The sequence below is a fragment of the Phragmites australis genome, chromosome 5 (genome assembly GCF_958298935.1).
Source record: "Phragmites australis chromosome 5, lpPhrAust1.1, whole genome shotgun sequence".
Lineage (NCBI taxonomy): Eukaryota > Viridiplantae > Streptophyta > Magnoliopsida > Poales > Poaceae > Phragmites > Phragmites australis.
In genome coordinates, this window is record NC_084925.1 from 26,918,412 (window position 1) to 26,945,416 (window position 27,005).

A 27,005-nucleotide genomic window follows, 5' to 3' on the forward strand; every position below is an offset into this window, starting at 1 on the left:
TCATGAATTATTGAAACATATTAAAAGTCAAGCTAAACTGGATAAATGGCGTGCTAAAGTGGTAGAATTTATCATGTCATTTTCATATGTCATAAAATATAATAAAGATAAGGATAATGTAATTGTTGATGCGTTTTCTATGCGTTATACCATATTATCTCAACTTGATCATAAGATTTTTGGTTTAGAGGGACTTATATATTGTTTATTTACACTTTAAAAAAGTACTTGGATATTGTAAAGAAAAGAAAATATGGAAGAAATAGATGATGAATGACGGTTTGCTCTATTGTGCTAACAAACTATACATTTCAACTAGCTATGTTTATCTTTTGTTGTTGCAGAAGATGTATAAAGGAGGATTGATGGCACATTTTGGAGCAAAGAAGGCTGAAGATATGTTAGCTATCTACTTCTTTTGGCCAAAGATAAGACGCAATATTGAACGCTATATGCCACGCTGCACTACTTGCAATAAAGTTAGGTCTTGCTTAAATCCACATGATCTTTACATATCTCTTTCTATTCCTAGTGTATCACTGGATGATATTTCTATCGATTTTGTTTTGAGGTTATCTATGACAAAGAGGGGGATAGTATATTTGTAGTTGTGGATTGATTTTCAAAAATGACGTATTTTATACCTTGTTACAAGAGCGATGATGCTACAAATATAGTTAATTTGTTTTTCAGGGAAATCATTTGACTACACAGAGTGTCTAATACTATCGTCTCGAGCACTTCATTGGTAATTAGCAATATTCAGATTGCATCTACCTGTTCTTGCTTGTATTTTCGATTCACTTCTAGAAAAAGCCTTGTTCGTGAGGTCAACCGCGTCTTGATATGGTTGATATCATGAATGTAGTGGTGTAGTGGTTCTGAGGATCTTCGATCTGTTATGGTCAGACCATTTCGATCATCAACGTCGTAACTTCACTAATCGACTTATCATATTACCTTCGAAAGATCGAGCATACTCACATACTCCCATTAGAAAAGTTTCACAACTTTTGCCTGCACTTGACAATCGGTCAAATGTTTTGCAACTTTTGCTTGCGCGAGAAAATCGGCCAAAACTGAGTTTCACATGAGAATCACCTCCCCCTCTGACATACAATCTTCAAGAATATAAATCTACTGAACTAGCTAAACGATTTCACAAATTAATTTTGATTCACCATAGAAACATTTTCAAAAGAAAACCAAATCTGTAACATTTTTAGAAAAATCCAGAACCCCACCAAATGAGCCTTTAGTTTCTTGAAGCCATGTACATTGCCTGAAAGCACATGAGTGATCACTGGAATTGGTGAATCACAACTTGCAAGTACATTTAAACCTAAAATTATGTTCTTGTAGTCATAGATAAGGATCCTATTGGCACCTATAAGATATATTTTTTTCCTTATTTGCAGCTTTACTTGTTCACGTGTTATTAGCTTATTGCGTCAGGGTATCAGCTGCACTAGTATGGTGTCTTATAATGGTTTATGTGACCGTGGGCACCACTAAGAATAAATTTTTTTGTTTGGCTCTTGATTAACCGTAGGATCTACATGGTGGATCGTCTTGTAAGACGTGAATGGTCTAACTCATATTTTTGCCCTCTATGCATCCAAAATTTAGAAACAATGGATCACCTTTTCTTATAGTGTCCCGTTGCAGCACAACTTTAGCGTCTAGTAGCTTCTTGGTCCAACCAGTCGGCCATCTCGCCATAGGGTAGCCCGCATGCCTTTTCTCAATGGTGTAGGCATTGTATTTCCTCATCGCCACCAGTACTTCGACAAAGACTCTAGAGCCTAATGCTCCTTACCTTTTGGGATCTTTGAAAAGAACAGAACCAACGTGTTTTTGAGAACACTTACCTCTCCATCAATACCTTAAGCGCTCTTATCAGGGAGGAGTACAATACGCTTTGTATAGCTTATACATATATATTTAGTTAGCTTTTTTTTCTTTGTTTTGATTTTGTTCCTAGATCTGTTTAGTTAAGTTTTTGTTCCTAATGAATGAAAGACAACTCTTCTACTTTTTCAAAAAAAACCATTCAGAGCCAATTTAGCAATAACATTGGAGATCAGCAAACAATAACTCGAAGTCGATGAGGCAAGAACTTGTGCTGCTGTAATAATAGTTGCTAAGGCCATCTCTAGCAGGGGAAGTATTTTTGCAGATCCGGCTCCTACAGTGTTTTTCGGGGGGGGTACTGTTCATATACTGTAGCAACAGAAGCAGAAAATGGGCTGCAAATCTGCGGGCTGCTGTAGCACCAGTAACACTGTAGCAATACTGTTTACAGAGCCTGCCCGTGAGTTCGGAGAAAGCAACAACGTCTGTACTGTAGTAACACTGTAGCTGTACTGTTTACAGAAGCTGACAGCGGGTCCGGAGAGAGAAAATGAGGATTAGAAGGTAGAAAATAGAGTAACTGCTGGAGATGAAAAAATAAAGGATGCTGTAATAGTGATAGAGGATACTATAATAATATTTTTTAGATAAAAATTTAAGGTAGCGGTTGAAAATGACCTAACGTTTTGGCATCGAGCCGACCCGTTTCTGACTCCTGTTCTACCCTAGTGGCAGGGGGGCGAGATCGTTTGTCGACAACCACTTGCACAAATTTCGTGCCCAATGTTTGACAGTGTGCATCGGCATCGAATTCACTGCACACGTCTTGTTGATTCACAAGCAGCAAACAGCAAGCAGCAGAGATCCATAATGCTTGCAGGTTGGAAAGGGAGAGAGGGAAGCTACGGTTGCATATGATTTTCTCTGTTCGCTGCTGCTGTGATCGATGGCACGGGAATCATGTTGCCCGCCGGTAAGGACCTTTTGCTTTGAGCAAAGATGATGGCATGCTTTGCGTTGATTTGTGTTGAGGTTCCATTCAGTAACGAGGACGGTGTCGAGTGCCGATCGAATCGTTGAAATGTCGGAAGCAAACAATCAGGCCGTAACTCATGGCGCTCGGTCAGGGACTGACTGCGAGGTCGGGCCAATGCGGAGAACATGCTGCTCTCTTTCCTGCGTTGGTCTGTGATACGGATAAAGTGGACAGGAGAGACGAGATACGTGATGGATGAAGGCGTCAAAGGAGCTGCGGTAGTTAGCAACAGACCGACTGTCGCTGGCCGATGGAATGGAAACCATCTTGAGTTTGACGTGTAACTGAAGATCCATCTCCATTCTCCAGTAACCTGCAAACTAACGTTCAGGTGAGGAAACCACCAGATCTGTGCCGATACGCGTCGGCCGTCGGCAGTCAGTCACTTCGACCGGCCATTTTAGCAACGCGAGAGCTGGGAATGGAAACTGCGGCAACGTGCGCACCAGCCGGGAATGAGCAGCCAGATCAGATGGATCGACATCGACGTAAGCAAGCAGGCGAATTAAACCTGGCGGCTCGTCGTCGTCTTGGACTACCGCTTGTCAGCAGACAGTCCAGCAGCCATGCATTGCAGCGGCGTCTTTATCCACTGCTCTACTCCAAGTGCCTGCAGCCTTTGCTAGGCTGCCCACTGATCTATAGATCGATCCAATAGTATCGACACTCACTGTTCTTCCATCTTTCTCTTGCCTTCCTTGGCATGGAGGAAAAGGAAGCGATCCATGGAGCGAGCAACAGGCCTAGATTTTTCAGGGGTAACCTTTGTTGGATACGAGACCATTATGACGTGTCGGCCTTTCAGCTTGCACCTCAGAGAAGTATGCGTCCATGCTACAATCTAGATACTCCTCTCCTGCAAAGGAGTAAACATCAGAACAGCTGCAGTATACATATGTCATTGCTAGTGGTGGCCAGCTGTTACTTAGCGACTGTTTGTTTCAGCTGGAGATCATGAAAAAAAATTTATAGATTATAGATCGTAAGAAGCTGAATTATACAATCTGTAGAAGTTAATAGAACCCGGATTGCTAGATTGTTACAGTTTGAAGACTGAATTGTTGCAAACTGGATTGTGATTCACAATCTACAAGCTAAAAAAAATAAGCTATCAACACAATTCACAAGCTTTAGCTGAAACAAACAGATGCTTAAACACATACTATTATTAAAACATGTGCACACATTTGACAGTGACACGGATTACGGTTTCCTAATAACTCGATTTTGCTTCTTCACATAAGAAACTTGAGAGAGATATGTACACAAACGTCCATCGCCTACTCTAAAAAGAAGCTCAAGCAGGGCTCAAAAAACCGTTTAAAGTTCGGAAATCGTTCGGTAGCGATTTTTCGAAATTCATGAATATCGCAAAAACCGCTCAAAATTTGGTGAGAATTTGCTCAAATTCAGTCGATCAAATTTGCAAATTAGAGGCAAAAACAGACCGAATTGATGATTTGATAACCGCTTAATATGAACTGAAAACCGATCAAATTGTACCGAAAATTGACCGTATTTTGTTTGTGATTGAAAACCGCTCGAATTCGATCAAAAAATGCTCGGTTTTATTGAAAACCGCTCAAGTTCAAGAAAAAAAACGTTTAATCTTGTAAAGTCGATAACTAATTCATCTGAGCTTAAAAATAAGTGAAACAAATTTTGTTGGTTTCCTTGTAACATGATCTACATGATAAAAGTATTTATACTCATAAAAAAGTTGTATATTTTCTGTGAGAAAATATATTTGTTAAACCTTGTTAAATACATAGTTAATTCTTTGCTAATCCAAAAATCATGAAACCAACTTTGTTAGTCTTCTTACATTATCTTATGTCTTTTAAAAATATATGAACTTATGAAATAGTTATTGTAACATGGATAATTGTATAAATATGTTGCAACTAGATTATTTCATAACTAATCCATCACATCTCCAAAATTAGTGAAACCAATTTTATTAGTTTACTTATACTATGCTTATGTATGAAAGTACATCTAGCTCTTATGTGCGGTTTTAGTAATTAATGATAATACCTAATTGTATTGAGATTTGTTAGTAGGTTGTTCCATAGGTGATTTATGGAGAAGAGATATGCATCAAGATGAATGAGCTCTAAGTGATGCTTGGATAAGCTAATAACAATAACCATGGAGTAATAATTATATTGAGAATTGCTATTAGGTTATTCCGTAGGAGATGCATTAATGAAGAAGCGTGAATTCGTTGAGAATTGCCATGAGCTCAAAGAATTGCATCAGAGTCATTAAGATCTTAGTGATTCTTATAAGAAGAAGAAGAAGCTTGAAGCATGAAGTCTAAGTTACTCGTGGAGATCACGTAGATAAAGGATCCATAAGAAGGCATAAGTTAAATTGAAATCATATATGCCAAGAGTGAAGAACAAGATTGGACTCAATATATGATAAATTGAATTTATTAAAGATGTCGGATACAAAATAGTTTTTTATGGAAAGACGGTGAAGGGCAAGCAAGACTCAGCTGCGATGAACCATCCGGTGGTAAAGGGCAAGCAAATGTCTTGGCGTCGAACCCGATCAAGACGGTGATGAAGAGCAAGTGAATGCTTTGTGCCAATGGATCGTGTGAGGCCATAGGAAGATATGAATGATTCGTATCAATCATATGAAGAATAAAAAAAAGATGGAGTGAAGATTATATGAAAGTTAGCAACCCTCAAAGTTTGAAAGAAAGAAGCGGTCGAAGATATTAGAAGGCTCAAATGTGATTCTAATGAGTTTTATCTTTGAATTTGAGTATAGGTATGCCGTACTATTAAGAGGGATGCAACACAGAGCTAATTATCGTATCTCAGTACTCAAGAGTTTCTATCCAAAGCTAAAGTGAGAGTTTGCTTTAGGAGCCCGATGCGGAAAGTGTGGAAGTGTCTGAATTATGTTTCGGAGAGTCCCTTATTTGATCATATGGATTTAATATCATGAATTCGGTTGGTATGTGTAGTCCTCTGAATAATCTTTCCATAGAGTCCAAAATCGGACTTCAGGATCAAAAGTTATGTCATTTTCTCTTCGGTAACCTGAGCTATTTTGTTAAACTGCGGAAACTCCACACTTTTTTGCGGAGACTCCGCATTTTTGCGGAGGGTTCGTAAATTCTAGGTATAATTGCTAGCTTTTTTAAAAACAACAATTTCTTGTGTTATATTCCGTAGGGTCTGGAAATTTTTGCAGAGATTCCGCATTTTTGCGGAGAATTCACATTTTCACAGGTGTAATGGATAGTTTTGGGGGGTTAAGTATTTATACCCCTCCTCACCCCCGTCCTTTGTTGCTGCTGCTGGCGGCACGAAAGAAAATTATCCTTGAGCCAAAAGATCTCTTTCCCACTCCAATTAGTGAGTCATTTAAGAAGAAAAGTGAGTTGAGTTGAGAGATAGGAAGATTGAGAGCAAGTGAGCATAACTCCCATCTTGAGCACTCGAGTTCATCATGAAGAAGTCTGCAGAGTGTTTGTTATTCTTGGGGATTCAATCTCCTAGGCGGTTAGGCGTCGCCGGAGAGCCCCAAGGTTGTGGTGTGCCATATGAAGTTTGTGAATGTTTCAATTTCGTCTCTGTAAGGGAAGAAATAAAGAGTGAAAGTCAAGCTCAAGTGTGACTGAGCTTTGTTTTTGAGTTCTTGCTCAATATTTGTGTATATTGCTCGATCACTTTCTTGTAAACTTTGAGCTGCAAGTACTGGGTGAAATAGGTTGGAATATATCCACTAGTACTGGGTAATTCGTGGATTTCATCCAGGTTGTATTGTATATGCATCTCTTGAGTTTTTCTTGAAATCTTTGGAGTATCAGCATATTTCTGCGGAGTGTCCGCACTTTTGCGGAGACTCCGAAAAAATCTATAGACTGTCTGCATATTGCTAATCCGCTGCATTTAGTTTGTAAATTTTTTCAGGATACACCTATTTAACCCCCTCTAGGTGACATCGTTGTCCTTTTAATGTAAGAAAAATAATTATAGGCATGAAAAGATTAATTACAATGTTGTTTTTAACATGTTCACTTTATGCTTTTAAACTTTGTAAAAATCATGGAGAAATTAATAAAAACTCTAAATAAAATGAAACTAATTTTAAAGATCATCTTAAGATACGTCCTACCTAAAAGTATATGTTTGCATGTTGAGCTTTTTCTTAACGTGATGGGATAAATCATCATGTTCATACGGTACATTTTTAGTATTTTTTTATTTTTTAAACTTCCTCTCTATGAAATATGATGCAGACGATATCATTTTTAAAAAAATTTATAGAATATCTTAGAATTGTCTCTAACATTTTTAGATTTTTTTAAAAAAAATATTTATTTTTATTTATTTGAATTTTTTAATTTAAATTCGAAAACCGATATATTTCTAAATGTGGTGTGGACGCGATATTTATAAATATCGAAAGGTCTTCAATGATTTTTCAAACCCTGTCCTCTAGTGTGTAAGGCTTGAATTCTTAGGTGCATGCACAAGGACAATCTAGACCGAGAAGGCGAGAACAACACTGTCCTACTGCTCGGGAAGACCACAGAAATTCTTGGGATGCGTTTGACAATCCGAGCAGAGCACCGGTGGGGGGAAGTCAGCCGCGCGTGTCGGCACACCATCGTCTCCTCTTCTTACGCCCAAACTCGATCGGCAAGAGAGAGATTTTTGCAGTTGCAGATGGCGAGTCCTCTCTTCCCTCGGGACAAAAAGGTCAAAGCCTGACGAAGCAGAGCGCAGGACATGCATGGACAAGCACAGCACCTTCTTCCATCCTTCACTTGCTAGTCGCAATCAATGCTCCCAGAGAAACCGAAAGGAGCTGCTGACAACGAAGAAAAGGGCTGGGGGAGGAGGCAGCTCAGATCAATCGATCGAACTTCAAACACGCCATTCTGGCGCGCTGTATAATCAATGGCTTACATCGCAGTTTCTCTGCAGATTCATTATGCTTCCTCGTATGTCCTCCCTAGCAGCAGTGAATGGCAGTAAAAGGACGAAGAAGAACAAGATGGACAAGAGGAGAGGAGAGGGTGGTGGTCAAAAAGCAGTGTTATCTCTAACATATATGTCGCAATCTGATCCGATATCTGATTCGATGAAAAAAAATTAGATAAGTGAAATAAAATTCAGAATCCGATTCGGATTTAGAGTGTCTGATTTGACAAAAAAATTTAAACACCAGGTAACGCTATAAAAAAGTACATTAATGGTTGGGTGCCCCTTCCAACCCCCTCCAGAGTTTTTTTTTTCTCGGAGGAAACCGACAAACATTTTGTCAACTTTGGCCTGCATGCATCCTTCAACCAACCAATAAGCCCATGATCGTCGGCCAGCTGCTCCATCCATCCATCCATCCATCCATCTGAACTAGGCAGCCTTCCGTTCCATGCACGCAGAGGCAATCACAGCATGCAGTTGCACAACATGGAGATAGATGATGACAGGAAAGGAAGGTTGCAACTTTTACTGTGCTACACAGTGGTGGTTGTACACTCGTACTCTGGCTGCTAGCTAGCTTTAGGAAAGCGAGAAAGAGATAGAGAGAGAGAGAAAAAAAAAAGGAGTGATTGCAGCAGCAGAAGCGTCCACAGCTTGCTCTGCTCAAAAAAGGAGGAGCAGGGAAGACGAAATAAAAGGCTTGTTGCAGCCAGTATATCCAAAGGGTTGAAGAAGAAGAAGACTTAACAAAAAACACTGCAAATCTCCAAAAAAATAGCTCATGTACATCATCCTACAACGTACGCACCTTCCTTCCTCCAAGTATGTTACTGCTACTACATACTACTTGCTAGCTACAATTAATCCACGATGCATGATGTGATATTGCTGGATGTTTCTCTCTTCTTACTCTACATCTTGGTCTCCATTGATCCGGCTTCTTCGGTCATGGATAGCCTTGGTCCTGCGCGCCGATGGAGTTGTGCTGCCGCGACGGGCCGGAAGGCGTCACGGAGCCCCTCGGCAAGAACCCCAAGAAATGGTTGGCGCCGCCTCTGTCCAGGGGCTTTCCCTTGAACGGTTGCATGCCTCTCGTCGCCTGGCAGCAGCTCGGCACCAGCAGCAGGAGGAGTAGCACCAGCCGCCACGGCTGCGCTAATGGCCACCGCCTGCTACTAACTCTTCCTTGGAAACAGCCGGCGGCCATGGCGATCGTCGAACGGGAGCAGAGGACCAAGAGCTTGATTGGAGCTAGCTAAACCTGTGGCGTCAATGGAGTGTGGGGTGAGGAGGGAGAGCAGAGCTGTGGTGGGTGTGAGCAAATGGTGAGGAGAGGAGAGGGGTGGTGGTGATATAAGGTTGAGACACTATAACAAGAGGGGCCGTTGTTAGATGGTATGGAGTTGTTCAAACTTCATGTCCGGCCAGGGAAGAAAGTAGGGGAGGGTGTCTATCAGCAATTTCTAACAGGTACTAGGAAATGTACCCTTTGGAAAAAGCATGCTCACTCGCGCGTTATTTTTTAAGAGTTGTCCGTCTTGTTCACCTTTGATTTATACTTATTTTAGTGAGACAAAAAATTTAACCTCTATATGAATATATAAATGGTGTCTATTTTTTCAAAACATGTAAAACTGCAGACTTTATAAAATGCCTCTATCACCTTTTTAAGGGTTTTGGCCAACTTTTTGATATAGCGTTGAAAACTATATATTTTAAAGATTTTATCATAGACTTACAAACCTGCAGACGTAGCGATAAATGTGTCGCAAAAGTATGGGTTTATGGGTCCTTCGCAATAGCTTTTGACAATTGTGCCCCAATAAGAGTGAAGAACTCACAGATAGGTTTTTCTTGTTTTGGGTGGCAGGCATATTGAGAATTGTTGTCGAATTCTTTCACTACAAACTGATACTCAACTATCAGAAATGGAGGTGGAAGCAGAGGGGCTTCAATCTAAATTACCGCGATAAATTTCTCACCAAAACTCTATTGTTGTCAACAAAAGTCTCTTAAATCAATAGTTTTACGATGACTTAGCTAACGCATATATAATTTAGTGAATTTACTCAAATAGAAATGGTCGTCTCATCTACCCCTACCAGTACGCTCATAGGTGTTCCAGTGCTGGAGTCGTGTGGAAGTAGTGGTGGGGCTGGGATGTTGGGGTACATGTTGAATATGTTGGGAGGCAGCATCTGTGGACCAGAGAAAAAAGGGGGATACGCAGAGGGACAGATATGCTATCGCACAAAGCAGGGGAGCAAAGCGAGAGAGAGAAAAGCGGGGCTGCGCCCTGCCACTTTCTTCCAAGCAGGCAGAAACTTATTTCGTGGCCGACGAAGCTAAGAAAGTTCCAAGCCGGATATATGCAAATGTAAATTTAGACCCTTGGTTGAACTTCGATTCATATATGGAGAACGTGTTCTATTTTTTATGATTAACGCGCCTGAAGTTCACTTCCGTTCGATAAGAGCGTGTTTGGTTTCTCTGCTCCGTTGGTGCAAGCACCGAGGCATGCAGTCACTGCGCGTGAGATGTATGTTTGGTTGCCTGAACTGCTGCCTCACGCTTGCATCCGCCCCGTGCAGCGCATCGCTCCAGCCGGGCTCAGCGCGTACGCCGGATTCGGCCGCATCCACCGGGCCTGGTCAGAACGGTGCAAATTCACTGTACATATGAATTTTTTTATTTAACTCTCGATTTTATTTAAGGGTGCAAGAGTGATCCAAAAATTCTAAACATTTTCATGAGCGAACTAGAGCTCACTAGCAACCCATTTTAATTAGTTTAATTTAAAAAACCTCAGTTAATATTTAATTAAAATTCTCTAAAAATCATAAAAAAATCACTAATATTCTTATCATATGATGTAATAATTTATAAAAATATTTTCAACCCTAGTTTATTGATAAAAAAAGTGAGTTCTTTTATATTACAACGTATACTCATACGGGTAACCAAACACAATCTCTTCTCAGTCAGACTGAGCACATGCAGCCAACCAAACAGACTCTACTGCATCTCTCCAGCCTGTCTCAACTCAGACTGCATGACTCATACGAATCAAGCTGAGGGCATGCGGGTAACCAAACACACCCTAACTGAATCGACAACAGTAAGCGTCATGCAATTCGAAGTCAAACTGATCGGGTCTGGGAAAGCAGCTATCGATGCCAAACCACTGTATAGTACGGCAAAAAATTCCATGCATGCAACTCGCAAAAAAAGGATTAAAAATCCATGCATGCACATGCAGCTGTTCGATCCTTGCATGCACGCACGGCCAAAAGTTTGTGGCAGAAGATACAGCATCGTATTTCGATCGCCATGGAGGCACGTCACTGCCACGTTATCTAATCTGACTACCCAATCGATCGCTACGTACTCTAATCGCTGCACTAGTATAAGTATTTCGTCCCGCAGAAAACAGCTCCATTTGTACACGTTCTAGAAAAAGATCCGACGTTCCAAAAAAAGACAAATCTTGTCTATCAGATCTGCTAGTATTCTGGTAATAACTGTTGGACTTTCTGTGCCAAAGTTAGGTCGGGTAACTAACTGAAGAAAGAAACAATGATCAGTAATCTCCATTGAATACAGTTAGATCAGTAATCTCCATTGAATACAGTTAGATCAGTAATCTCCAGCGACCAGCATGACAAACAATTAAACAAAACACATCGGCCAGCTCCAGATGGATCAGAAAGTCGAGACGAGCAGCCCAAAGGAGGATAAATAACTTGTAAATTTGTAAATTTTAATCTCCTGGCCGGCCGGGCTCGAAATTCACACACACATGCACACTGCCTCTATAGATATACTAGTTCGAGTTCATGATGAAAGAAGGATACCACAAATGATTGTCACGCATGGAACAAAAAAAAACACGCATCAGAAATTCAGATTTCAGAATTCATCGTGTACCAGAATAACGCCAGGCCGGACATAATAGTAGTACGACGTGCAACAAAAGCCAGCTCCGCGACATGACCATGACGGAGAGGGAAGAAATTAAACTGATAAAAATCAGAGGCAAGAAGCTGCTTTGTACGTGCCCGTGATCATGGCTGACGGTCTCCCGGTCGAATGCCCCCTTTGCAAACGAAGCAGACGGGCCCCACGGCTGCCTGACTGCTTCCCTGTCCCTCTCGCGTCCGAGTCCGAGCCTGTCCAGGGTTTCAGCAACCTGCTCCACTAGATCGCAGCGTTCGGCCTGCTGATTAATTTCGAATTGCTACGGCATTTGCACTCTATGTCTGATTGACGATGAATGCATGCACCGGCTTCTTTGGTTGGGTCCCGGGTGGAGCTGCCTGAGCCAGGCAGCAGCACCCAGCTCCAGGCGTTCGAAACCGGATGCCAGGATGTGCTGCATGCGCCAAGCAGCGATTCCAGGGCTGCAAGCAAACGAGCCCTCTATGTCTGATTGCATGGTGAGTGGTCGGAGAAGGTCACGCCGACAGGACGTACCCTGACTAGAACTTGCCAGCTCTCTTCTTAAACGCGCGCAACGATGCATGCAATGAGGCTTTTACATTTTTTTATTTGATAATGGAAAAAAATAGCAGCCTTTTGCATCGTGTGATGCATATAACCCTAATACATTATTATATCATGCATCCCAGCTTATAGCTAAATATTAAAGGAAATGCAAGCGTAAAATATCATATGAATAATAGTCTAGTACTAAGCTGTCACCTATTCTTGACAAAGAACTCTATAACTAACACCTACAATATTTTTCACACCATGCTTATGTTTTCTCTATCGCTTTTCTGTTGCATCAATCTCTAAAATCTCAGCAAATAAATACTCCATAAAAGTGTCTGTATAAAAGAGGGTATTGTTTTCTTTTTAAAGACAATATCATTATAGTATAGCTAAATTGCCCAAAAAGGGTAGCCAGTCCAACCAATATTTCTTTACTTTCATCTGCTCCTAAGTCATCTAGCCAACCACTTATAGTATGGTGTATATATTTGTAGGAACGAGATTGACGACTAGAGAAGGTGAATAGACGCCTCAATAAATTTCTTGCAAAATCGATGGCCTTGTCCTATTTGGATCACCCAACACACTTCAAAACTCAAGCAAAAGCAAAAATAGAGAAAAGTTTTAACAGGAGAAAATCGAGGCAACACGACTTCACATATGGTATATGAACCATAGGTTCCATTTAAAATCAATCCATATGTCTTAGCACTCGAAAGATCACAACTTGCAAAGAAGCAAGAAAAGATGAACACCGAGCAACGAAACTCTCCAAGTTGATTGTCTAGATGTAAGGGAATTCAAGACCCTATCACATAAGCATGTGTATGCGAATTTTATACCTCTAGCAATAAGAAGATTGACCTCACAAGGTGCTGAAATTTCAGCCAAAAAAACCAAAACGAAAATCAAAATCAGAAACCGAAAAACTTGCAAACTTGCAAGGAACCAATAGAAGGAAACTAGAAGTAGGGGAATTCAAGCATATGGGCAAAAATATAAACTTCATTACTCAAAGAGGTCAGCCATATTTTAGGCAGATTACTCAAAGAGATCAGCCATATTTTAGGCAGATTACAAAGATTTATCTCTCAAAACTTTCAACTATTACATAGGCTAAACACTCATACTTCTCTCCTCTAAAACCCTAGCTCTAGCCTCTCAAATGGGTGGCATAAGGGGGGCTCAAGTGGCTGGTTCAAACTCTCTCATAGCCCTACTCCTCTATTTATAGGCCTAGTAAACTTGACATCTACGTTTTCTAACTTTTTCCCAAAATACCACTCTCTTGTAAAACACTCGTACCTACCACCGAGGGTATTTTGGTTCATTTTCTTCTCCATTCATCAGACGGCTGTGACGCCTTCACAACTTAGCTTCGCCTCGACGCAAGCTTCGCGATGGTGCCACGTACTCTTCCAATCCTCCCACGGTTTTGAGGCCAAACTACGAAATCACCTGCACACTTTTCAAAGCGTGACTCGCCGCCTTGCTTACACCTTAAGCAAGTGCTTCGATGTTGACGCGTGTACTCCGTCATGCAGTCCTGACCTCGGGCAAGTCTCTCCCGCTCCCGATCACTCGAGCCGCCTTGTCACTTGCACTGGTATCCCCTTCGCTTGATTTGTCAACATGCTATCTCCATCCGCCTTCAATACTTTGCTTGACCCCCATGTGTTCAGCTAGAATCACCCTTGACTCCGTCCGACCTCCTTGATCGTCCGGCACCAAGCACTCCACTTGGCCACGATCATCCCGCCGTCGACTGCCAAGTTGCATTCATCAACTGCACACCATGAGATAAGCAAACATATATCTCCAACTTCAATTCTAGTTAGTCCATAATCAATATGCTCAAATAAAATCCCAAATCAATTCAAATCACATCAAAACTCATGCAAAACCGAAGATTATCAAGACAAAAAATATCAATGTCAATCACTCATCGTAAGTAAACTAAGGTACATTTCAACTTGATTTCTCAATCTTTCCCTTCATGAGTACATTGACAACCCTCAAAGCACAAAGATTTTGGTTTGAAGAAATTAAGATAAGCTCATCCAAGTGACAAAAACTTGAGAAAGAGCAAAATATGCCACTTGGCATAAGAAAGGTTGCAAAAGCTCTAAGAGAGGCAAAGACGAGCCAGAAACCTCAAAAGAGCAAGAAAAACTCAAAAACCCAAGAACACATGCTCCTCCTTGATGGTCGCACATATTCTATTTTTTTATTTCTAGATAACTGCAATTTTCTCCCCCTTTGTTGAATATTTGTGCATAATATCTTTGAGCATATTTTCTCCCCCTTTAGCAATGCAAACATCAAGGATATAAGACTATGTAAAAGATATGCAAACGAAATACAAGCCTACAAAGCTTCACATATAGATCACAAAGTACTTGTTAGGACTAGAGATGTCAAAGCACTAGGAGGAGTAAACAATATAACTCAAAGGCGTACAAAGTCTCGAAGTGAGTTCATGTCACAAGCACCAGGAGTGAAGCAAGTTTTGATCATGATGTTCAGTTATCCAAAAGATATCACCACAAAAGCATCTACAGTTTCATGATCAGTGCAAATATTAGAGAAACTAGTACTATATCAAGTTCAAACTAGGTAAGCAAGTTCAATCCGACGGGCTATGTAAACACCCACATATCAATCCAAGCCTTAGTTTGACAACATAAAAAATAACATTCTTAGCACATTAAAAAGCACAGGTTAACTTTCTCATTTAATCATTTGACTATCCTCAAGTGAGCTTTAAGCAACCATAGGTTCACTTCTTTGGCAAACCACATAAAGCCTTAAGTCACCGTATTGGATTCAGTTTTAGCTCAAAACTTGATCATTCATTTTATTAACTCAACATAGAATTTAAGATATGCAATTTTTCATAAAGCCAAAACAAGTTGTGTTTTTGCGACACAAAAGAGCACATGCTCTCCCAAGGGTTAATGATTGGCTAAATATTTACATAGACAAAGGCAAATACCCCCAATCCGCTGAACTGAACAAAGCGACCTAGCACAAGCTTTTCACAGAATTAGCCTTAATTTAAGCACTGATAAGGCTAAAGCAAACACTCAAGGATGACAAGAGATTATGTTCACGTTTCAAGTTCATTCTTAGAAAAGACAAGCTTGCTCAACAGATTTTATGTCATGTTTCAATAAGAGCCTAAATTTGCATAAATTGTTATACATCTACTACACTTAGCACAAATTCACAACTAGTATAAGAAAGTGCCAAGAACATATAAGTGAAGCTTGCTAACATGATTATCTTACAAAAATGCTATACAATGCAAATGCAACATAAGAAAGATAGAGTATGTACAAATGCAACTCCCCCTCACACAATGTCATAAGGATGACACACACCAAGCTCTCTCCTTAGAAAGACAAATCTTGTTACATCTAGAGGCTTGGTAAAGATGTTGGCTAGCTGGTGTTGGGTATCTATGTAGCTCAACTCAATGTCTCCCTTCTCATTGTGGTCTCTTAGGAAATGAAATCTCACATCTATGTGTTTGGTTCTGGAGTGTTGAACTGGGTTATTGGCTAAGCTTATGGCACTGATGTTATCACACAAAAGTGGCACACTCCTGAAATCTAACCCAAAATCCTTCAAGGTAGAAACGATCCACAAAATCTGTGAGCAACAACTAGCAGCAGCTACATATTCAGCTTCAGCAGTAGACTGTGCAACGCTAGACTGCTTGCGAGAAGACCAACACACAAGAGAATTAACTAAGAAATGACAAGTACCAGAGGTACTCTTCCTGTCAATTCTGCAACCAACAAAATTCGCATCCGAAAATCCACGAAGAGAAAGAGAAGAGGATGCAAAAAAAACCAAAAGTTATACTCGAGAGTGTGATTGAGATACCTCAGAATGCGTTTTACCGCTTGGCGGTGAGACGTTCTCAGTGAAGCCTGGAAGCGAGCACACAAGAAGACGGCGAAGTGGATGTCAGGTCTTGTCGCCGTTAGGTATAGGAGGGAGCCGACATGCTCCTGTACTCCCGCTGGTCCACCTCCTCGCCATCTTCTTTCGAATCAAGTACGATCGAGGTATCCATCGGTGTCGCTAATGGCTTTGCATCGCTCATGTCGAACTTCTTAAACAAATCCTTGGTGTACTTCATTTGGTGGACGAATGTACCTTACTTTCATTGCTTGATTTGCAGCCCAAGGAAAAAGTTGAGCTCGCCCATCATCGACATCTCGTACTCCTTGCTCATAGTTTTTGCAAACTTGGTCACAAGTGCATGAGAAGAGCCATAAAAATAATATCATTCACGTAAATCTGAACAAGTAAGAAATTATTACCATGCTTGAGAGTGAATAAAGTTTTATCAGCTGATCCCATCACATGCCCATGCCCTAGCAAGAAAGACCTAAGTCTATCATACCAAACTCTAGGTGCCTGCTTAATCTCATACAAATTTTTTTGAAGCTTGTATACTCTATGAAGGTATTTGAGATGCTCAAAGCCTAGGGATTGCTTGACATAGACATCTTCCTCTATGAAACCGTTCAGGAAAGCACTCTTGACATCCATTTGATACAACTTAAAACTTCGGGAGGCCGCAAATGCAAGTAGAATCCTAATAGCTTCTAGCCTAGCTACCAGTGCAAAGGTCTCTCCAAAGTCTATCCCCTCTACCTTAGTGAAACCCTGAGCTACTAGTCTAGCCTTCTTTCTTACTACAGACCCATCCTCCCCCTGTTTATTTTTGAAAACCCATTTGGTGCCTATAGTGTGAACATTTGGGAGTGGCTCTACTAGGACCCAAACTTGGTTTCTCTCAAAGTTTTCAAGCTCTTCATACATGGCATTGACCCAACTCGAATCAGATAAAGTATATCTAACATCATGGGGCTCAAAAGAAGTAACAAATGCAGAATCAGTTAAATGGGCATGAGAAACAGATTTGAACCTCGTTACCCTCTCACCAAGGTCGCCGATCATCAGCTATGGGGGATGTCGCCGCTGAATGTGTTGGGAGCTTCGCGCTGCGAGATGGCCTCCCCTCAAACACCGCTGGTGCAGACTCGAAAGCAGCTGAAGTGGAAATAGAGGCTGCAGGACCCTTTGCCGGTGTCAAGATGGTAAGAACCAGCTCAGGAATGAGTGTAGTAGTAGGAAGTAGTGGGTCATCCTCGTCATCCCCGAAAGCTGGAAGGTCACTATCTAAAAAATGCTTTTGCTCATCTCCTGATCACCTGCACACTCAAAGACATGGCTAGCACAAGGGGTTGATTCATCAAAGGTCACATCACAGGACTCCATGATGGTGTTAATATCAAGATTAAAGACCCTGTAAGAATGACCATGAAGAGAATACCCTAAGAAAATACCATCGGAAGAACGCGACTCGAACTTGTCAAGATTGCCACGCTTTAGGATGAAGCACCGAAACCCAAAAACTCTCAAATGCGAAACCTTAAGCTTCCTTCCAAAACGCAACTCATAAGAAGTCAAATTCAAGATCGAGCGCAGGAAAATTTGATTGGAGATGTAGCACGCCGTGCTAATGGCCTCAGCCCAAAACTTTCTAGGAGTGCTATGCTCATCAAGCAACGTCCTAGGCATCTCTACCAAAGTGCGATTCTTCCTCTCAACCACGTCATTCTGCTGAGGAACGCATGGGGCAGAAAATTGATGATCAATGCCATCCTCAAGACAGAAAGTATAAAAAAGATAGTTCTTGAACTCGGTGCCATTATCACTAGAATTTCTTTCAATGCACTAGGGAGTTGTTTGAACAATCTCAAAGCAGCTCCAAAAGTATGAAAACACTTCACCCTTGCTCACAAGAAAGGAAACCCAAGAATAGCGAGAAATCATCAACAATGACAAGTACATACCACTTCCCACCCGCCGAACGAACCCGAGAAGGACCAACAGTGTCCATATAGAGAAGTTATCCCGGTTGTTCAGTCATCACCAGATTGAGTGGTGGGTGAGAGGCAGCAACCATCTTGCCATGCCGACAAGGAGCACAAACGAGATTCTTCTCAAACTTGAGCTTGGGCAATCCTCGGATTAAGCCTAGGGCACTCAAACGAGTAAGCAAGTCAAAGCTCATATGCCCAAGTCTCCTATACCACATCCAAAGCTCAGAATAAGGTTGAGCAATCAAACAACGAAAAGAACCAAGGGACTCAGAAAAATCAGCTCCAAAATCTCTCCTAACTATGGAAATTCGGCAAATCAAAGCGCCTGAAGAATGAAGAACTCGAGAAGTAACATGTTTGAAACGCACTTTCAAGTCCTCATCCAGCAAGTGAGATATAGAAAGTAAATTGTATCCCATATGCTCTACCAAAGCCATATCCTTGAGAGTAAAACACTCAATCACCCTTACCGTACATTTGGCTTTCACCTTTCCTTTCTGGTCATCCCCGAAAGTGATGTACTCATGCTGCTTCGTCGGGGTGAGGCTGGAGAACCATGATGTATCTCCGGTCATATGACGCGAACAACCGGAGTCAATGAGCCACTTGTTCTCCAGGCCTCCACCTGCCACCTCGGAGGTATCAAGCTCGGGGTCGCTGTCGTTGTTGTCGTCCACCATGAAGCAGAGGTCGATGAGGTCCTTGACCTTCTTCTTACTCTTCACTTGCGGTTCATCCTCCTCTGAGCTCTCCTCCTCGCTTAAAGAGGTGTCGATGTCGCTGAGAGCTACCACGAATGCCCTAGAAGCCGCCTTCTTGGCTATCTTGTTACGATTCATCTTGAAGAAGGGCTTCTTATTCTTCTTCTTGTGCTTATCATAGTCGTGGTTGTGGTCTTCCTTCTTCTTGAGCTTGGGGCAGTTCGCCTTGAAGTGGTTGGTGTCACCACACTCAAAGCAGGCACGTGAACTGCCCCTCCTCTGGTCTCGGTGGTTGTTGTAGAAGTGGGTGAATTTCTTCACGATCAGTGCAAGATCCTCATCATCAAGCACATTCACCTACTCCTCTATGATAGAGACCAAGAAAGACAAAGAAAATCCACCAGATAAAGTGTTAGCACAAGAAACACCAACTCCAGGCTAGTTGACATCGCTAGGTCCAGAAACCAAGGCCATGTTTTGAGAGGGGGTTTCCGAGACCAATCCGAGCCGTCTTAGCTATCTCGGTGGACTTGAGCTTGCTGAAGAGTTCATCGCAAGTTAACGTGCCGTAACTTGATGATTCTTCAATGCTCGAGATCTTCACTTCTCATATGCTACGATCTAAAGCATAGAGAAGCTTGATCGCTCTCTCGTGGTCAGAATAGGGCAAAACACCAGTTGATCGAAGATTGCTAACAATTCCGTCAAAGCGAGGAAATATGGCATTAAAGCTCTGAGGCCTTGAACAAACATTTGATATTCTTGGTTGTATGTGCTTTGACGTCTGGCCTTAATCTGATTAGTGCCTTTATGAAAGACACCTAGACTAGTCCAGATCTCCCGGACATTACGGAGGTGCTAAACCCTGTCAAACTCATTTTGACTCAAGTTTGTGAACAAAATATTTCTGGCCTTGTTGTTGGCCTCATACTGTTCAATTTGAACCTGAGTCGTTCGAGCAGCAGGGATCTCGTAGTTGGAATCAACTACCTCCCAAATTGCACTTCCTTGGCTTAAGAGATAATCCTTCTTGCGCACCTTCCAGTACGAGAAATCACGGGCATCAAACAGCGGAATCTTCCCAGTTCTCTCCATGTCACCTACGGATCACAAAGCCGGTTAAGATCAACAAGTGATCAAACCGGCTCTGATACCAATTGTAGGAACGATATTGGCGACTAGAGGGGGTGAATAGGCGCCTCAATAAATTTCTTGTGAAATCGATGGTCTTCCCCTATTTGGATCACCGAACGCACATCAAAACTCAAGCGGAAGTAAAATTAGATAGAAGTTTTAATAAGAGAAAATCAAGGCAACACAACTCCACGGGTGATATATGAACCCTATATTTCATTTAAGATCAATCCATGTGTCTTAGCACTTGAAAGATCACAACTTCAAATAAGCAAGAAAAGATGAATACCGAGCAACGAAACTCTCCAATTTGATTGTCTAAAGGCAAGAGAATTCAAGACCCAATCACATAAGCGTGTGTATGCAAATTTTATGTCTCTAGCAACAAGAAGAATGATCTCACAAGGTGCTGGAATTTCAGCCAAAAAAACCAAAATGAAAATCAAAACTGGAAACCGAAAAACTTGCAAACTTGTAAGGGAACCAATAGAGGGAAACTAGAAGTAGGAGAATTCAAGCATATGCAAAAACATAAACTTCATTACTCAAAGCGGTCAGCCTTATTTTAAGTGAATTACAAATATTTATCTCTCAAAACTCTCACCTCTTACATAGGCTAAACATTCATCATTCTCTCATCTAAAATCCTAGCTCTAAGCTCTCAAATGGGTGGCACAATAGGGGCTCAAGTGGCTGTTTCAAACTCTCTCATAGCCTTAACCCTCTATTTATAGGCCTAGGAAACTTGACCCCTAAGTTTCCTAACTTTTTCCCAAAATACCCCTCTCTTGTAGTACACTCCTACCTACCATCGAGTATATTTTGGTCCATTTTCTTCTCCATTCAACGGACGGTAGCGACGCCTTCACGACTTAGTTTCGCCTCAACGCTAGCTTCACGATGGTGCCACGTACTCATCCAGCCCTCCCACGGTTTTGAGGTCAAACCGCGAAACCGCCTGCACACTTCTCAAAGTGTGACTCGCCGCCTTGCTTACACCTTAAGCAAGCGCTTCGATGTTAACGCGTGTACTCCATCATGCAGTCATGACCGCCGGCAAGTCTCTCCCACTCCCGATCCCTTAGGCCGCCTTGTCACTTGCACCGGTATCACCTTCGCTTGACTTTGTCAACACGCCGTTTCTATCCGCCTTCAATGCTTTGCTTGACCTCCACGTGTTCAGCTAGAATCACCCTTGACTCCTCTCGGCCTCCTTGATCGTCCAGCAGCAAGCACTCCGTTTGGCCACGATAATCCTGCCGTCGACCGCTAAGTTACATCCATCAGTTGTACACCATGAGACAAACAAACATATATCTTCAACTCCAATTCCAGTTAGTCCATAGTCAATATGCTCAAATGAAATCCAGAATCAATTCAAACCAAATAAATATCAATGTCAATCACTCATCACAAGTAAACCAATGTATATTTTAACTTGATTTCTCAATATCTCTATGTTTACTAATGTCCAGAGGTATTCTAACTATCCGCTATAATAAGTTAGCAAAATGATATTAAAAAGATGTTAAATATTTTTATTGTGGTTACAAAAGCTATATAGGAACATGGATTGATAATAGTGCCTTGGATATTTGATGTCTCGATCCAAAAGTAATCTAGCATTGGGACATGGATTGATAGTAGTGCCTTGCACACGGACACGGCAAATATTTTACCTCACCCTGCAGACTGCGGTCACTAACAACCATGTGCAAACTGACAAGCCTTATAGGGAACATAAGAGATCGGCTTGAAAGATGAAAGATTATGCAGGGAGTAATGGAGAAAAGAAAGAAAGGGAAGTGATGATAAGCTTCAATTCCCTGGATGGCTGGAATATTTGTAAACGTCGGAGCCTCGGAGGGACAAGGAGCTGGCCAGGAGGTCAAAGAGCGTTGCAACTAAGGGGTCATTTGGTAGAGATCTGATTTTATGGTGAGAGTGATTCTGTGGTGGAAGTAGGGTGAGTGATTCTGTGGTGAAAGTGATTCTGTTTGTAAAATTGTTTAGTATGCTAGTAGTGGAAGTGATTCCTGATAGTATATTATGTTGAAATCGAGGAGAATCGGTTGGGAATCAGATGGAAGCTAGTTTTTTCAACTCCCACCTCGCTATAAAAACGAAAAGTAATTCTCGAGCAGAATCACTCCCCGATCAGCCCGTTTGACAGCGCTGGAGCAAAATCAACTCTCAAAACTCTATCAAACGGGGCCTAAACGAAGGGCACCAGCATACGTGAATGGCTGAATGCAGCTGTATGGGGACGGAGCAAATACTATGGGGGAGAAACATACTGGAGCAAGTGCTGGCTTGTCGCTGCACGAAAAGTGCAGACCTGTACAAGACGTCTTCTGCATTGAACCTGCAAATGATACAGATCTGTTCCACAGGTCCTCGCACTAAACAATGAGCAAAAGGACACCGGCACAAACGTGCGAAGGAAATAAGGAATTGTGCTTGAGCTCCCAACCTGGCAGCGTCTAAAATAAATAAATAGTCCATGGACAGCTACGGGCACTCTAGGTGCAAACAGTGAACAACCAGAAAGAAAAAAGGAGCAGGTTCCTGGAACCAGTTGACATTTGAAAGGAAAGGAGGCCCCTGAAACCAGGAGGAAGCAATGGAAGCAGGCATATGTACATCAAGCAACCATGCATGCATGTACGTCCTTGCAAGAACAATATGGGTAGCAAAAAAGATCAGCTAGGGCTCAACCATTCGCTGTTCTAGCTTAGTTTGCCTAGCAGCCTAGGTTAACCCCAGGTTAGTTGGGATGTGACACTTGTTAACATGCCAATCACTCTGTAGTTAGCATTGTTGTTTGCTTCATATACAATCTTGTCATGCCACTAAAGTGATTTGGAGGGATGCATGTGTAGGAGCGAGCTAGCTATTTGGAGTCGTTTTCATTGCCCTGCAGCTGCAGCACTGACTAGACTAGGACCAAGGGTGTAGCTGGATGGGAAACTGGTACTGGAAGAAGAGTGCCTCACTGCTACATGCTAGGCATATATAGCAGCCTAGAGAATTAGGTGATGGGCGGTTGTTGGCTTGATGCAGTCAGAGAGGTCTGATCTGAGCCCAATCTATCTAGTACTGATCTGCATGAAGCATCGTAGATCAGTTTTTCTGCATGAGCTCATAATCTGCATTTTTGACTGAAGGGAGTACGTAAAAAAGAATCAGTAACACTATCAACGCCCGTTGCGCAGTGGTGGCGGTGCCGTCGTGCACGCCACCAGCCCGGGTTTTCGATGCCTCACCAAATGCCACTAGGGGATTATGACGTGAGTGCTTGTCACCTACGCCGATTCCTCTAGGGATTGGTGTACGATTCTTCTATACTGTGTGTAGTATATGTGTAGGGACGCCATTTTCTATGTTATATCTACTATCTAGTTCTAGATTTAGTTCTAGATTTAGATGTGTGCATGAATGTTATATCTAGTTCTAGGTTTAGATGTGTGCATGGGTTTGCGTGTGTATTAGGTGTAGTGTAAATACACGTATAAACAGATGCTACCACTATACTGTTAGTGGAGAGGTGTAAAAAAATAAGACTAAATATGGGCTTTTAGTGTTTCAGTGACCCGTTACTGCAGACCCAAACGTTGCTGGGCTGGTCCTAATTTGCGGCCCGGAACTTACTAGGCGTGCCCATTGAAAGTCTGATAAAACTTGATCTAGGCCCAGCTGTCCCTTTATCACGTCGTCACGACCCTGAAGGCCTGAACAACAAAGTCAGCAGCTGTGAACTTGTGTAATTCAATCGACACTTTCTACTTTCTGGGAGAAAGACTCCCATGAGATCTTCGTATGTGCTATACACTTTAGATATAACAGTTCGCGTATATATATACAGATTATGTCACGTAGAGACAAGGATCTACGTGTGAGAGGCCCGATACCATATAATTTGCTTCCCTTTCTACAGGCCGGTGGTTTCAATAGTTGCAGGCTGCGACAGCAACGTGCCGTTTTAAACACCAGTTGTGACTCCACTGGCTTGTTACGGTCGTCCGTCCGTGTCTGGCCACGTTTCGTCGTCGCCCGCTGTACGACACGACTTGCCAAGGGCAGGCCTGCGTCTAATCTTCCAGAGATCGAAGATATGCGTGCCGTGCCGACAAAGGCCAAAGCGGCCGGTGTGAAAAACTGACCTCTCTCTCTTCTGACCCAGCCTTCCTGTGTATGGCTGGCTGCCGTATCACTCGCTGCTCGCTAGGCTAGCTAGTGGTAAATTGGGAGGATATATGCAACATGCATGCACCGGCGCGCGTGCTCGAATAGCGACGCGACACCAGATATAATTTCAACGGCAAGGGATCCATCTTTTGGACCCAAAGCGCAGAATCAGCGAGCATGCAGGAAGAGCAGTGAACTGAAAGCATCATCAAAACCTCTCTTTAGCTACTCACTATATAGTGTATGTGTAGCGTACCTTAATCGAGCGATTAGTTTCAGACTCTGAGCTAGAAAGGTAGCCTCGGCCTCAGTCTCGTCGTCTTCCAGTCCCCGATCCACGAGATCGCTTTCAGGTGCCGCCGGCCGGTGCATGCTTTTGCCTGCAGCTTGCTCTGGTACTCACCCCACCCGTCCCTCGGTCGAACGAACAAATCAACGCGGAGGCCAGGCCGGCGGAGTCACGTTCCGTCCTCGGACACCACACGCATCCAGATGCAGATGCAGATGCAGATGCAGCTCATCACCTCGCCCGCGAACCCAGTCGCTTTCCTTCCCTTCCCTCTCCATCGATCGGACTTTCAGCTCAGCACCCCGTTTCCATTTCTCCATCTATTTGCAAGTGTATCACTGTCGTGCTGTTTCTCCTTTCCTTATTTTTTGCGTTTTCCCCCCTGAGCACGACTTGTTGAAAACTTGCAATCGAGAAGCAGGGAGGGCTGATAGATCACAAAATTAAACTTTGATTTCCCCAGTACATGTACAGATTTTCCTCCAGGTGGTTAATTTTTCAAGGCCGGATCAGCATGCATATATGTCTCACGGACTAGAACGACGCTGTCTCTAAAAACTGCGAAAATATCCAGTACTCCACGAGGTGTCAGTCCACCCATTTGGTATCTATTATCTTATGGATGCTATTCTTCATGCGCATGAAAATGAGCTTTCCTTGTCAACCAATAAGAGCCACACGATTGAAATCTGACGGTCAGCAACCTTTCTTCCACCTGCCGTTGCTGCAGCCTTCTTCTTCTTCAACCTAATGCTGGCAGCATAGCTGAAGCAAGCTCGTCCCACCCCCACCTGCCTCCCACCCACCATCGGATCCGTGCTCACCACCCCCGCCGTGCTAACCTCTCTCCATTACTACAGAAAAGATCATTTGTATCTCCTCTTCACTACTAGTTCAAAAATAACCGACAGTGATAACCTATCACTGACGGTTTGTAAGCTTCAGCCACACATAAAAAGTCAAGCTAGCAAAAATCGTCAGTGATATTGATTAATTCTGACAGTTAGTAATACGAACCGACAATAATATTCAAATTATCTCTGCTGGTTGTATCTAAACAACCCGCAGTGATATTCGCTCATAAAAAACGTACGAACAATAACCAATAATGATAATAGCTATCATTATTGGTTGGGTTTACGAACTGGCAGTGATCCTCAAAATCCATACGTCTTCACACGCGCGACTTTAATGATATCCTCGCTCACTCTTTCACTCTCTCGCTCTCTCTCACGCGCACTCTTGCTCTCGATCTCTCTCTCACCCACTACCGGGCACCTCCACCTCTATTGTGCGATCCATATGGATCCACTGCCGCCTCCACCACCACCTCCACCGCCTTCTCCGATGATGCCTCCCACACCCACACTTGTGTCCTCGTCCGAGGAGGAGGAGGCCCCGCTGAACAAGGCGCTGCCCACCTCGCCCGATTCTAGCATTTCACCACCAGGATCCCCCTCGTCGGACGATGAGGTGCGGGACGAGTTCATCGAGGAGGATGAGGATAAGGAGGAAGATGACATGATGACTACGATGGTGACAACGGCGACGATGACGATGAGGCCGTGGACTTCCATTCGTGGGTCGAGTTCCAACTTGATCACAACAACTAGCAAGCTAGTTAGCTAGGTTAGACAACGCACGTGTTAGGGTTTTCCACTATCGTCTGGATGACGACAGCTTTTACTGTAATTAGTATAAATAATATTAATATGCTCATTAGTAATGCTAATATTCTTTAAATTAATGCATGAATGTTTAATTTTTTTGTCCTAGATTGAGTATCACTGTCGATTCGTAGATAGAACTGGCAGTGATAACCATACAAATCGATTAGAACGAGATCATGAACTGACAGTGATAAATTGTATCACTGCCGGTTCAAAAACCAACAGTGATATCAAGTTTGAACTGACGGTAATGAACTTTTCTGTAGTAGTGCTCCGTTTTAGAGCTCCTCTATCTCGGCATTGGCCCATCCGGTGCTCCTCCATTATCCATGGCCGGCGGTGCCCCTGCTGCCTCGCCGCTCCGCCCCCACGCTCGTCTCCTCTATTGGGCCGGTTTTCCTCCTCCAAGAACTCTTTTAAGCCTGATGAAGAAGGAAGTCCCCTAATCCCCGCCAGTGGTAACCCCTCCCTTAAACTCCTAGAGTTTAGGTTCATTCAGTACTAAACTTTTGGGTTTTAAGGCACTAAACTCTAGGAAGCATGTAAAAAAACCATTTGATATATGTTTGGATGCAGCAGTTCAATTTATAATGGTGGGTACGAACTGAGGAACTGATCATTTTGCTGTGGTTGGGATTGGGTTGGCTGTCTTGCGATTTCTGGACAAAGTGGACATCTCAGATACAACAGTGTGAGGCTCAGCTGGGTGGTTTGCATGATTTGGAAGAGAGAGAGAGAGGTCTATCCACTCCTTTTCTTATTTTCTTCAAAGGAAAAT